The 14,532-nt window shown below is 42.5% G+C and overlaps 1 protein-coding gene across 3 annotated transcripts in view; it reads left to right on the top strand.

Annotated features, from left to right (window-relative positions):
- Nucleotides 1-14,532, top strand: part of Arfgef3 (ARFGEF family member 3) — a 156,077-nt gene that overhangs the window by 23,163 nt on the left and 118,382 nt on the right. The window contains exon 2 of one of the 3 annotated variants that reach the window (XM_041653287.1): nt 950-1,191. The exons of the other annotated variants lie outside the window; for them this stretch is intronic. The gene's annotated coding sequence lies outside the window, so the exon portion shown is untranslated. The remainder of the gene's footprint in view (nt 1-949; nt 1,192-14,532) is intronic. 3 annotated transcript variants of the gene reach the window in all.

Raw genomic sequence — 14,532 nt, 5'->3', positions numbered from 1 at the left:
TTTCCTGTTCCTAAAGGATAACTAGACCTAACTGTCCCTGGGCTTTTGAACTAGTGGGACTGACCTGGCAGGACTTGGTGCACTTGACAATGCCAATCTTACATGCTTTTGGGGATTGAGCTAACAGGACCGGACATAATTGACCATGAAGTCTTAAATGCTCTTTGGGATAAACCAAGATGGAGGTCAGTAGTTCCGGTGACAGTTAACTAGGAGGACAGTGCGTCTCCCCATCCCATAGTACTCCAGCACGTACCTGGCAATGGCTGGGTTCAGTTTTTAACAGTTGAAGGCATGTGTCATAGTTAGCATCAGTGGTCAACTCCACACAAACCTATTGTCACCTGGGAAGAGAGGATCCCAATTGAAGAGTTGCCTCCATCCTGTGTCTATGATGTAAGGTATTTTATTGATTGCTGACTGATGAAAGATGGCCCACCCTGTCATAGGCAGTGTCATCCCCAGACAGGTAGGCCTGGGCTACATAAGGTGGCTGAGCAAACAAGAGGAAATAAGTCAGCAACCAACTTTGTTCCATAGTCTCTACATTGGTTTCTTTACTTGACTTTCTTTAACAATGGACTATAATGTTTAAGCCAAGCAAGCCATTTCCTTGCCAAGTTGCTTTTGTTCAGTGTTTTATCATAGCAATGGAAAGCAAATGGAAACAATGGGTAATTGTGGGCATTTGTAAAGTCTCTGGGCTGTTCACTTCTTTTAGAGAAAAAAAGAATACTGCCTGCCTGCCTGCCTGCCCAGCATCTAGCCACCCCTAACCCCAGCCTCATTGGGAGTAGGAGCAGCTTTATGTTAATCAGCCTTATGCATCCCAAGAGGCTATGCCATTGGCTGGTCTGCCACAGCCTGCCCTGCTCCAGAATGCCAGAGGATTGCTATCTGATACCTGAGGATGCTTATTCTCTCTCTGAAATTTCTCGCTGTCCCTCAGTACTTGGAGAGGTCATAACTCCAGCACAGCCATAAAAAGAGAAGAGCCAACAAAGAGGTAAAGCCAGAATTCCAGGGTGGACTGAATGGAAAATGGAAAGACTTGGGTTCGTAATTGTATCGTGGAAACACTGAATTTACCTAAACCTGGAGCCACCCTGCCTCCTGTTTCAAGAAGCTTCAGGTCTGGCTTGTCTATGGCTCTAGCTGCAAGCACCAGTGTTGTGGAATCTCTCTTCAAAGGTAAAGGTGTGTTACAATTGTTTATGCTGCATAATGTTGCTTCAACTGTGTAAAGGTGTGTTACTTTTGTTATGCTGCATTCGTTTAATGATGTAAGAATGTGTATTTCTCTATGTAAATATGTGTTGCCTTTGTTTCATCTTGCCTGTCTAAGGCACCTGATTGGTCTAAAAAAGAGCCGAATGGCCGATAGTGAGTCAGAGAAAGAATAGGCAGGGCTAGAAGGCAGAGAGAATGAATAGGAGGTGAAAAAGAGAAACAAGGGAGAAGCAGACACGAGAAGCAGTGAAAATAAGATATAGAGAAGGAAAGAAAAATAAGAAATGCTAAGGCAAAAAAGTAGATAAAGAGAAAAGATTAAGTTAAATGAGCTAGCCAGAAATGAGTCTAAGATAGACTGAACATTCAAAACTCATAAGAAGTTTCTATACCATGATTTGAGAGCTGGTTGGTGGTCTAAAAGAAAATGCCTGTTACTCACCAGATTCACTCTTCTCAGGGAACCCACAGGACTGTCAGGGATGCATGGGAAGGGATGGCAGTCTAGAATCGGGGTGTCCAAACCACTGTTGTAATCTAAATGCACGTCAAGAAAGCTGTGCATTTGCCCAATATAATACCGTAAACTTGAAGTCTCGTGAGAAGTTTTTGCTTTTTTCCAACTCAATTTCATGATTATTAAGCATGAACTTTGTAGAGGACAGCAACATCTTCATGTCACAATAAAAAATATATATGTGAGCTCTCAAAACCCATGGCAGCAGGCTGGACACTCCTTGCTTTAATGTGTGACCCAAATGTAGTAGTGGTAGTTTTTCATTAGGTTCACCAGTCCACAAATAATGGCACAGAGACTAATTACTAATTATGAAAGCTTGGCCTTAGTTTAGGCTTTTTTCTAACTATAACTTAATTACCCCGCTCTTATTAATCTATGTTCTACCATGTGACTTGGTTACCTCTCCTCTGTTGCATATGTTCAATTTGTTCTGTGTCCCCCTAACATCCTCTGCCCCCCTACACCTAGATCCATCGCTCTGACTTCTTTCCACCTGGAAGTCCCACCTATTCTCTCCTTCCTAGCTTTGGCAATTCAGCTTTTTATTACAACAATAACAACAACACATCTTCACATAGTATGCAAATATCCGACAAAACATAATTTATTCAGGGTGTCCCATAGAAAATAAAAGGTTGGACAACCCTGGATGAATATGGCAGCCAAATATCTTGATGGCTGCTTCCAGTTATTTTTATTTCCTCTGTAGGTTACGGAGTTGGTTCTAGAGTAGATGCTTGGTACCTCTTCTCAAACAGGGATGAGCACTGAGCCATCTCTGGCATTCACAAGGTATGGGTCTTAGATGGGAATGTTGATATCCTGTCCCACATCCCCAGGCATAGAGATGAATACATGCACATACATACATGCACACACACATATCCATACCTACGTGAATAGCCAATTGACTTGTGTTCTCTCCCACTTAAATCTAATATCCACCTCCTTATGGTCAGTCTCTAACACAGTTTGACTGGCCCCTAATTCTGAAGGCTCTAATCAGAGCATGTTACTCTTTAGTGGGAATTGTAACTTCATGTGTGTTGCTTCGTTAACTTCACACATGGGTATAACTGGCGCCGGTATCTATATTTTAATGAGAATCTGAGGCTTTTTAGAAAAAAATCATTGGCTTGAGACATTGCAACTAAAATACAGTATGACTTCAAGTACAGATGTGAGCGATGCTGTATTCTGCATCTTCAACAGGCATTTGTTGATTGTCAGCCACTTAGACGTGTTATCGCAGGAACCACTGCTCCTTTCTATCTCTCTGTCGTTCGTCCTTGGGAAATGTCTCGAGACAGAAAGCATATATGTGAACATTAAAGTATTGGATTCTCCCTATAAATAGAGCCTGATTGACATACTCAAGTTACAAATTCTTTCCACTGTAAATGGTAGAAAGCCCAGCCAATAGTGATCCCAATGAAAAGGGGCTTGCTTTCCTAGTGTGGTAGGCACTCTACAGGCAGGCGCTCAGCACTTTTGGGGTCCTGATTCCTTGGTTTATGATTATATTTCCTTTTTCATGCCACAAAAAAAATGTGCTGACATTCCAGATAACATATCTTATATCCACAAGACAGAAAGTAGACAAAGAAAAAGATCAAAGATGGAAAGGCAGCCCCAGCTGAACAGGCCTGGTTCTTTCAAGAAAGCAAAGGTATTTTCAGAGCTGCAAAGGAGTCTGGAAATGGATGAGTAGGGTTGTTGGGAAGCCACGGTCCAGTTATTTGTTAGGCTGTTCGAATCTGCTCACTAAGGGCAAGTCACTGAGTCATGGTGTCCTGCTAGCCACACTTCTGAAAGCAGAGGCAGTCATCCTCATTGTACAGCTAGGGCAATAAGACTCATAGGGAACACAAGGGTCTGATCCAGGACCAGCAGCTCAATGAGGCCCCATTTCCGTAGGCTCCCATCACTGCATGCACCTTTGCTTCCAAAGCTCTTTTATATCTCGCGCTCACTTTAAAAATCCAGTAAAGAGCCAAGTCCTCTGCCAAGGTTGTACCCTGTGCTGATTGGCCAGGAGTGCATCATGGATCTCCCAGAGGTGGACTGGAGTCCTTTTTAACAGACCCCAGCACTTTTTACAGTGGTCTGGCTCTCCTTAGATCTTCCACCTTAAACATCATCAGGAGGCTCCTCACTCAAAATGCTGGCTTCTAGGTGGGTAGTCAAGCTGCCTTGGTAACCCAGTAGGAGATTCTCTGGTTTATCAGGGACAATCCAGTCATTCCAGCCTGCATCAGAACATTGGGTCCTTCTGTGTTCCTAGGGAGGTAAACACTGCCCAGCGTGGTTATAAAGCGTGGCACTGAACGAGTACTCCCCAGCACTTGAGTGTGATTGTTTTCCCAGGTCATTTTAACCATATTCATATTCATCACCAGCAGGATTTTTGGTCACTTGGACCCTGCTGGGCATACCCTTGAGAGAGGCCAGAACAGAGAGTGCTTTGGATACCTTCCTGCAATAGTGAGGAAAACACCGTGCATCAGCTCACTTTAACTTGATGGAAACTGTGTGTTCAGTTGCCCTGGTAACCAGGCATCTATGCAGCTGGCTGCGATGGGGGAACAGGTGGTGGAGTCAATTACTGTGTTTTTGTCCACTTAGGGATTGCTCTCATTGACATTAGGGTAGAAAATGAATGGAGAGACCTTTCACCTTCTACCTTGTAGAAAAAGAGCCACCTTTCCTTAAGTAGGGATGCCTACACAGTAGGTATAGCCAATTATTTATTATAATGCTTAAAGTCCTCACATACCTAATAAATTTTTTAGAGTCTATTGCATAGAGCAATGGGTTTCATTATGACATTTTCAAACATTTACATTATATGCTTTGATTTACCCCTCTATGATATGGGATGCCCCTCTTTATACTGTGAATATGTTTTGTTACCATTGGTTAATGAAGGTGCTGATTTTGGCCAACAGCCAGGCAGAATATAGACTGGCTGAAAATCCAAGCAAAGATAAAGGGCGGGGAGGAGGCAGAGTCCGGGAGAGAAGCAAGATGTGAGGAAATAAGCCATGAGTCTTGTGGTAAAATAATAGAATTGGGTTAATTTAAAACTAAGAGCTAGTTAATAATAAACCCGAACCATCAGCCAAACTTTTTTAATTAATATAAGCCTCTGAGTATTTATTTAGGAAGAAGAGAAACCTTTGTTTACAGCCCCCTTCATGACTCTCAGGAATTTTTTGGCAATTTCCTCTTTCTATGGGACCTTCTTTTTATTTGTGGTCCATTGACCACCAGGCCACAGGACAGAAGGAGCAGAAGCAGTGAGCAGGGCTTTGTATGGCCTGTGAACATGGTGGAAATAACCTTCCAGGAAGCAGTTTCAGTGTTACAGCTCAGCTTTACTCCAGAGTAAGGGAGCTATATAGATATATAGAATGGGAACTGCAGCGGGGAAGGGGGAGGGGATATCACCTAATTTGCATTATGCATCCTGCTCCTATCAGAAAGCTCCAAGTATAATGCCTAGTTACGTGTGGCAGCATGGTCCTATTGTGAAGCTCCTGGCACAATGTTTCATATGTGGCATCAGGAGAGAGCATTTGCAGGAAACTATGTCAAAGGTCACATCTAAAGTAGGTCAGACAGAGAGTAGGAAACCCCCACAGCAGGCAGGGGGGAGTCTTCCCTCTTGCACTGAGTTCAGAGAGAGATGTCCAGGCATGGTGGACTACAACCTTTAACCAGCAGGGCCTCCCATCATCTTTCCTCCAAGCAAATGTCTTCACCAGACTTCAAGATCTAAACCAGTTTTCATTAATTTGTAGGTGTCCTTTGTGGGTGAATTTTTGCTAACTCACCAAGTCCCTGTCTAGATGTAAAGCAACCATGGTCATGTCTGATGCATGTGGCTGTATTGTGTTGGATCTTTGTGGTCTCTAGCATGTCTGAATGGTGAGAATATCAAGATCAATGCAAACTTACAAGCTCCTCCTTTCCATCTATGATAATGAGTATCTTAGTTGGGGTTTTATTGCTGTGAAGAGACACCATGGCCACGGCAAGTCTTCTAAAGAAAAACATTTAATTGGGGCTGGCTTACAGTTGAGAGGTTTAGTCCATTATCATCATGGCAGGCGACACACAGGAAGACTCTTAGCTGGAGAACAAGCTCTGCCTGGTCCTTAGGCAGCAGGAGGTGAACTGATTTGAGCTTCAGAGACATCAAAGCCCACCCCCTAGTGATATGCCCCCTCCAAAAACATCATACTTACTCCAACAAGGCCACACCTCCTAATAGTACCACTCCCTATGGGCCTGCTGGGGACCATTTTATTCAAGCCACCACTGACAGGGTCAGACTACCAGTCTTTACAGTTCCATTTCTGTGCCCTGACTGGGGCTTGTCATCAGGAAGCTGTCTCCGTCTTCGTTTTAGCAGCTGTTGGGCTTTTATTATTTTACCAACAGAACACTAATTACTGCTGCTTTTTTCTTTCTTCCATTATGTTAAAAATAAATAAATTCTCTTGAGGCTTGAGGAGATAGCAATATCTATGAAGTGCTTGCCACAGAAGCAAGAGGACCTGAACTCCACCCCTAGTATCCATGTAGTAAGCTGGGCATGGCAGTAATTTCAGCACTGGGAGGCAGAGACAGACAGACTCCCAGGGCCTAGCCTCTTCATCAGTCTCGAGACCAGTGTCAGACCCTATCAGAAACCAAAATGGATGGCTTCTGAGGAATGAAAGCTGTGTATATATACACATGCGCCCATACATACTTGTGCAAGCACACACAAATACAGAATATTGGGTATGTTTGTCTTCATCAGATGTCTGATGTAGACAGAGTCCTGCAGGCACATAGTGTTGAATATCATTCCAAATGTAGCAAAGCAGCATATTCCTGGTACATGCTAGGAACACAGTACCTCTGGGGTGATTGTGTCCAAGGCAACCCAAAGCAAAAATCTCCAAATTTTCACACTGAATTTCTAATGAACACTTCTATAGTGCTGGGCCAGAGTCAGCTGTTTTCTGGCAGGTCTTCATCTGACTTTACAAGCCAACAGAGGGAAGTATAGTGTGTGGTATGTTTAAAACAGGCAACTAGTAAGGAGCTAGACCAAGACTTTGGGTCTTACCCAACACCTATCTTTAAAATGTATTTATTAGGCGAAGTCTAAAAGGATAGCCAAGATTTGGAATCCCCAAACATATTTCTTCAGAAAGTCACTGATTATGGGGAAATGAATTTTACATCATTGTTCACTGATGTTTCTTGCCAAAATGAATTATTTGGTGGGGTTTAGCCATCTCACAGATGGCTGAAAGAATTTCAATGGATGGAGAAAGAAGAACTTTTGACAGAGAGGACCACAGCCATAACTTCAAAATGTTAAAAAGTCTCAGTTTGGACTTTGCTAGTTTTAAATTACTTAGAAATTAACAGACTAGGCCAAGTGGTGGTGTCACGAGCACTCAGGAGGCAGAGGAAGGTGAATCTCTTTGAGTTCGAGGTCAGCCTGGTCTACTGAGCTAGTTCCAGGACAGCTAGTGCTGTTACACAGAGAAACCCTGTGTCAAAAAATAAAATAAAAAAGGAAAGGAAATTAACAGAATACATATATAACACTTATTTTTTGTTTTATTTTTTTAAAGGGATTGCTGTCAGGGTATAAATGAAAGACAGCCTTATTATATAAAGTGAAAAGAAAATCAAAGGCTAAAGAGATGGCTCAACTGTAAAAGGCTAGGCTCACCCCCCCCAAAAAAAAGTGAAAAAATTCTGGGAACTGTGATTGGCACCCTTAAAATGACACCAGTGTTATGTCACTTGAACTATGCATAAGGTTTTATTATTCCCCACTGTACAGATGAGGATTCTGGTATTGGGATGATTATTTGCCCAAAGTTGATCAAATCTAAACCTACACCTTGACTACCAAATGAAAATGCCACATCACTTACAAATAATGACCCATAATAGCTAGATTATGTCCTTTAGAGACTGTATATTGAAAGCTGGAATATGTAGTATCTAATCCTTTATAGCTTATATATAGCTTATATATACACTTATGTATGTGGAATATATTTCCATGTATATGTACATATATATATATAGGATGTATATACATATATATGGAAAACATTTCCTAATGTTAATGTTTTTGAGAATATTTTAAAGGCTATTAACACTCCATCAAGCTAATGTGAGGGGAAAAGTCATTTAAATACTGACCTTATCACAGTTAAGATTTTAATGGTTAGTCAGAAACTGGAATAAAAATCCTAGATAGCCCCTCCTCTTTATAGGCAAAGTTTTATTTATTTATTTATTTATTATTTATTTTCTGTTGTGCCACTCTGACCCTAGTAACCAAGAGAATAACTTAATGGGGAACTATGCATGTGCTTTGCAGCTTCTCAAGTTTCAGTCCATAGTTGCCCCCATGTGCTTTTGCAGGGCATCAAGGTGAGGAAAGTGTATAGCAGAGGACATTTTTCTTCCCCAAGTCCTTTTTTGAGATCTGAAAGCAAGACCCAACCCCAATGATGTCCTTCCTCCAACTAAGTTCCACCTTCTAAAGTTTCTAGAACCTCCAAGAAGTACACCATTCACTAGGGGACTGAGTTTCCAGTGCATAACCCTTCACACCCGACTCCTAACACAGCTTTTAGGTGCAGCATGCCACTGTGGTATTAACTAAGACCACTGAGTGGTTGGCAGTGGCTTTCACAAGGACATCCATTGTTAGCTAATGATAAGCCAAGGAGGGTAGTGTGGTTCCCCAACAGTAATATGACCCTTTCCTGTATAATGAACCTCCAAGCCTCCATATTCTATGCAGACCCTGGTGTTGGGGAGACAGTAACACTGCCAGGAGGCTCTCTGGGGGTGCAGAAGGGCACATGAGAGCAGCACTCGTGAGGCTGAATGAGTAAATTGAGAAAACGATTTTAAAGTACTGAGCCCATGCTTGAAGAATGGCTGCTAGGCTTGAATGGGTCAGTTGATCCCAGCACCAGAGCCAAAGCTTGAGGTAGTACCTTTGGCCTTTCTGTAAGCTCGTACTATCCTGATACTTAGCTTTTATGTTTGAGGCTAAATTTAATGGCTCGATGCTGAAACTTTCATGGCTGTAGATAAAAATCAATGAAAGAGTGACGGATAGAGACCGATTTATTCTCTGGCGCTGCGTGCCTGCTTCTCTTACATGGGAGTGTGCTATTCAGATGGAAGCAATTCTTGATTGCTCTCATCTCATAGGAGGTTGTTTTTGGGGACAGTGTAGGGTAACTTAACAGAGTATATATTGGTTAACTCCTATGAGTGCCTGTGTTTGTTTTTAACATCATGGATACCTTTGTCGCTGAGGTTAGCATGTGTTGCATTGAGAATGTTACTACGCCAAGGGTAAAGACCCTTCTGCCATAAGGTCCTTAACATTCGAATCTGGACTCCCCCACTTACCAGCTTTGCCCATGGGTACATGACCCACATCTTCATCTGTGACATTGACCTGATAGGTCCTAGTTCTGATGACTATGAAATGACATGGCAGAAACTTCTTAGGTCACAACCAGCTCTGATGCATAGGTGCATCACTTTCCTTCCTTTCCACACCTCCACCTCTAGAGCAGGAGCTGAGGTGTTCCTGTTTTTCCAGCTTTTGACAGTAGGCTCATGCATCCATTAGGGCCTGCTGTTTTAAGGTACATAGTTAGATTGCTAGGTTACGTTATTAACTCGCTCTGAGCCCATTGGCTCATTGGTAACAGAAATAATTACCTATCAATCCTGCATACTGTTTTAAGTAGTATAATTAAGAGATAAGGTATACCAAGCCTGCTGTCTGCACAAGGTAGGCACTCAGTGAGTAGGGTACTAGCACTAAATGAGCATGACTTTGAAGGACAGCTTTCCGGGCGTCATCCTGGTGATCCCAGAGTCCTCTTCCGGGCATCTTCCTGATGATCACAGAGTCCTCTTCCGGGCATCTTCCTGATGATCACAGAATCCTCTTGACTTCTTTGTTGGTGTTCTGTTTTTGTTCACTCACTTTCTAGAAAGATTGCTCAGAGTCCCATCCTTTTATTCTATACCTTCACCTTTTCTTAGAATTCTCACCCAAAACTTCAGCTACCACTTCCAGATAAGTCTAAGGTTTTCCTGAATTCCATACTAGTTTACCTATCGACAGATGAATGCCCCAAAGGAGCCCCTTGAACTCAGTTCCCAGTGATGCAGTTGCTATACTTCGCACACGCTTCTCTAAACTGTTTCTACAGGGGATCCACTCTGCCCCGTTCTGCCATCTGTGGGTCCCGATCCTCCCTCCATTTCTTTAGACAAGCACTGAATACATTGTATATCCAATGAGGGCCCATATTAGCAGGGTCAGGTCCTTCCTCATGCTTTCAAATGATCACAACAAGACTATAATAACCAGACAATTACAACAATGGAAAGACAATCACATGAGACCATTGTGTTAATGTTATCATTACTACCCTAAGAGATGAGTGACAAGGGGCCTGCCCTGAGGTCATATGGCAGTAGCTCCATTCTTGCTTTCTTCAGAGCCAACCAGATGTCCCCAAAAACTTGCCTCTCACATTCTCAGTACCTGAGACCTCAGAACTCCTACTTGAACCATGCACACTTCTTTTAGAAACTGCATTTGGGCTTCAGATCCAGCTCTTTTTCAGAGGACATGTGGTACCATAGGTGTTTGGGTCTCTATCTCTAGGCCTGAAAGCTGCACATGAACAGCTGTTTGTAGGGCTTGTGACATGTAGTATCTGTAGTCATGAGGCCTCTTGAAGGACAAGTCAGATCAAATAAGTAGGAAGATAAATGGGTGATGTAAGGGATTTGAGTAGCACTGTGAAAATTGGGATGTCCTGGGCAGCCAGTTAAGAATCTGTTAATACAACTGTCTAATCATTACAACACTTCTTCAGGCAAGTAATATCAGTCACATTTTTTTTTATTTCATGTATGCTAAGTACTTGTGTGGGTATGTGCATCTGTGTGGGAGGATGGGTGCATGTATATGTTGTGCTAGAGAGAAAGAGACAGAGAAAAGAGCGAGAGAACACATAGATGGAGGCCACAAGTCAGCATGGTAGCGCTTTCCTTGCTGACTCTCCATCTGTTTTTTATTGAGAGGGGCTATCTCACAAAACCTAGAGCTTGTCAACTTGGCTAGGCTAACTGGCTAATAATCTGGGGATCCCCCTGTCTGTGCCCCCCTTGCTCTAGCACTGTTATTACAGATGCAAGCCACTGCACCTGGCTTTTACATGGATATCGGGGACTAGAACTCAGGTCCTCATGTTTACACAGCAGGTACTTCACCACCTAAGCCGTCTCCCTAGAGACGTCTCTGTCTCTCTCCTTATTCTGGGTGAAGAAAATAAAGAATTGAATAGGTGAGAGTTTGAATATCATCCTTACCCAGACTGCTTTCATTCCAGTCTTTCCCCAGCATGTTCTGCTTGTTTCTATTCTCTGTTGTCACTGGAGCTCTCCTTTGTAGACAGTGCTTGAGGTTGTATAATTGCCTTGATTAACGCTCTCCCGTTAGCTTCTCATTTTCCCCTGGCCTGTAGCCAGTCCTCCTGGCATCACTGTGAGACTCTTAAGCCCTGACTCACATCCACTTTGTCAAACTCTGCTCTCACGGACCTCCCCATCTGGTCACAGTCGAGTATTAACTTATGCCTGAGCATATATACCTTCATGTCTTTCCCCTCTTCTTCCTTTGGCTGACCAAGGTTTATGGTGTCCCTTCTGTTTCAGGGCCAAAGAAATGTCACCACATCTCTAAAGATGCTTGATTTTTTTTTTTTCAGGATTGGTTCCATTTTAGTGACTGAGAAATACAGGTGCCTACTGCCTTGACCTTGTCTGTGTATGTTTTCAGTGGTTTGCCACCTCCCTAGTCTGTGGGTTGTATGTTATATATCTAACATTCCATGTATGCCTGGATATATAGTAAATGAAATCAATGTTTATTAAAGACTTTGTCTTTATTATTAAAATCTTATTTCTCAAGCCTGGATTGTTAGTTAAGAATACCAATTTTAATTTAGTTATGTTGATCTAGTCATAGACTGGTTTTAGAAAGCACTTGATATTATAACTAATATTACATATTAGAACTGCCTCCTGTGTTTTTTGAAAACTTTTACTATTACTATTGTGTATGTGTGTATTCATGTGCACACTGTATTTGTGTGTTTGTGCACACATGCATGCAGGTGTGCAAGTATGCACATTTGTGGACACGCTAGAGATTGATATTATGCGTCTAACAATCACTTCACCTTATTTTTTGAGGCTGCATCTCTCACCAGTTGGCTTGACTGCCTATTTAGCAAATTCCAGGGATTCTCCTGTCTCTGCCTCCCCCATGCTGGGAGTACAAGCACACCTGTCACTGTGCCTGGCTTTTTGCCTGGATGCTTGGGATCTGGACTCAGATATTCCTGTTTTCACAGCAAGCACCTTACAAATTGAGCCATCTTCCCAGCCTCCTGTCTCTGCCCCCCCCCCCCTTAAGTAGAACTGGGGTGGAACCAGGGTCTTTTATATGCTAGGCAGGTGTCTACCACTGAACCCCCTCCCTATCCTCATTTTGCTTTGAGATGAAGCCTCTTCCACGTTGCTCAGTCTGGTCTTGAACTCACTTTGTAGACCAGGCAAGCCTAGAACGTGTACTTTTCCTGCCTCCAGTTACCAAGTAGCCAGCATTATAGGCTTGTACCACTGGGGCACCTTCCTCTTCTGTTTCATGAGCTTTCTCGAAGAAGCTGAGGGCATGTAGAACATATGAATACTACCCACAAGTACTAGAAATTTCTATTTAACAGAAGCCATGCTTCTCATTTAGCCTACCATTTTGTTGTCAGGACATTTACTTTGTAAAAAGTTTTAGTGTGTGTGTGTGTGTGTGTGTGTGTGTGTGTGTGTGTGTGTGTATTGTGAGCTTTGATAGGCTATTGTGTTGTGAATAGGGCCCAAAACCACTGTTTCTTCAAGGTGATTGGTTTGTTATGTTTCGAGTTACCTGTCCTTGATTGTGTAGAGTTTTCTGAAAGATGATTATACCATAGAGTTGCCATGTTTTCCAAAAGTAGCTACATTACGTACTCAAGGTTATCAGCATTAAAAAATGCTATTGCTACTGCTGTGTGATTTTTCTCTTCTTGCCTAAGATTTGTTGATTGCGGCTGGAAGTCTCCCTGTGGTTTGCTTCAGCTTGCTAATTCCTGGCAGAGGGATGCTGTCCTGCTGGAGTCTGAGCCAGAGCCATTGCCAGCTGGAGTGTTCATCCTGAAAAAAGTCATTAACAAACAAAATGCATATGAATGGCATACACCAGGGAAGGAAGAATAATGCCCGCAGGCATGTTGTATGCTGTTAGCATTATCATGCGAAGCCTGCGTGCTTGTTGGTAGGGAGATGTATTATTGAAGGGAACACGATTATACTAAATATGGTTATTTTACGTTAGAAATTGGACATACCGCTACATTTTGGGTTCATGAGTTAGCCTAGTGTAAGTCAAGAAGGCATTCAGGAAAAGACAGGATTCAGTAAGCCTTTGAAAAATAATCAGGTTTGTGTTGTTGTTGTGTGTATTTATGGGTTTTTTGTTGTTGTTTTTTGGTTTTGTTTTGTTTTGGTTTGGTTTGAGGAAGAACAAGGAAGCTGGTCCAGGGCTACAGTCCAGCTTTTGGTAGTGTGAGAAAAGCTATGGGGGATGAAGCAGAGAGGAAGGGAGCCGAAGTGCAGGGGGCGGGGCTTAGACTACTGGAGCCAGACTGCAAATGCACTTGGTGTTCAGTTGTCCAGGAAACAGCAAGCAATGGGAAGGTGGTGAGAGCAGCCTTCACAGGTGCAGGGACGGCTGATGTCACTGTTCCTGCTCTAAAGCAGTAAGTGGTCCTCTGGATCTATGGGTTCTGCAACTACGGACCCAGTCAACCTGGGGTTGAAAGTATGATTTTTAAATTGCAACTGGAATGAAACCTCTACATACATTTTCCTCCTATTGTTATTCCCCCAAGCAACACATTTTAGCAAACATTAGCACAATAGTCTCAATGCATTAGGTATTAAAATTAATCTATAGATGATTTACTATACAGATGGTATACATATGTCATATACAAAGAATCCGTGCTGTTTCATCCCAGGGATTTGAACATCTTGCAACAGTCCCTCATAGTTATTAAAAGATGACTGTATTTAATTCTTGAAATCTTTAAAATGCAGAAACAAAGAGGCCTGGTGGTCCATGCCTGTTGTCTCAGCTCCTGGGAGTCTGAGACAGGAAGGTAAAAATTGTAGGCCAGCCTAAGCTACCTGCCTCAAAAAATAAACTAAAAATGTAGATAATGAAACCAGTCCCCAGTGTACAAAGACATGTTTGGAGATGTTTGAGTTCCTCCCCGTCTCTCATCCTTCCTCTCCCACTCTGAACACATGTCATTTGTTTTTAAATCCAGACATTTGCCTTTGTTAATAGAAGTTCCAGAATGCTTTGTTAGTGCCCATTATTCCCTTCTGTGGGCTTGCTACAGTTTACGCTTATTTACATTGCAAATGATCCCACAGTAAAAGTTTTTTGCTTCCTCTGTGATCATTTTCTTAGAAAGGGTTACAAGAAGAAGCAGTTCCAGGCCAAAGTAGGTCACTGTTCTTGATCTCTTGATACATATACATACCGACATTTAGTCTTTATGAAAATCATAAAGCCAGGATCCCTTCCATGGCGCCACAGACAT

This window comes from Microtus oregoni, unplaced genomic scaffold (assembly GCF_018167655.1).
Source record: "Microtus oregoni isolate MIOR12 unplaced genomic scaffold, Mior012 000006F_ref0000085, whole genome shotgun sequence".
Classification (NCBI taxonomy): Eukaryota; Metazoa; Chordata; class Mammalia; order Rodentia; family Cricetidae; genus Microtus; species Microtus oregoni.
The sequence above is the reverse complement of the archived record's forward strand: the minus strand, read 5'-3'. Positions and strand labels throughout refer to the sequence as shown.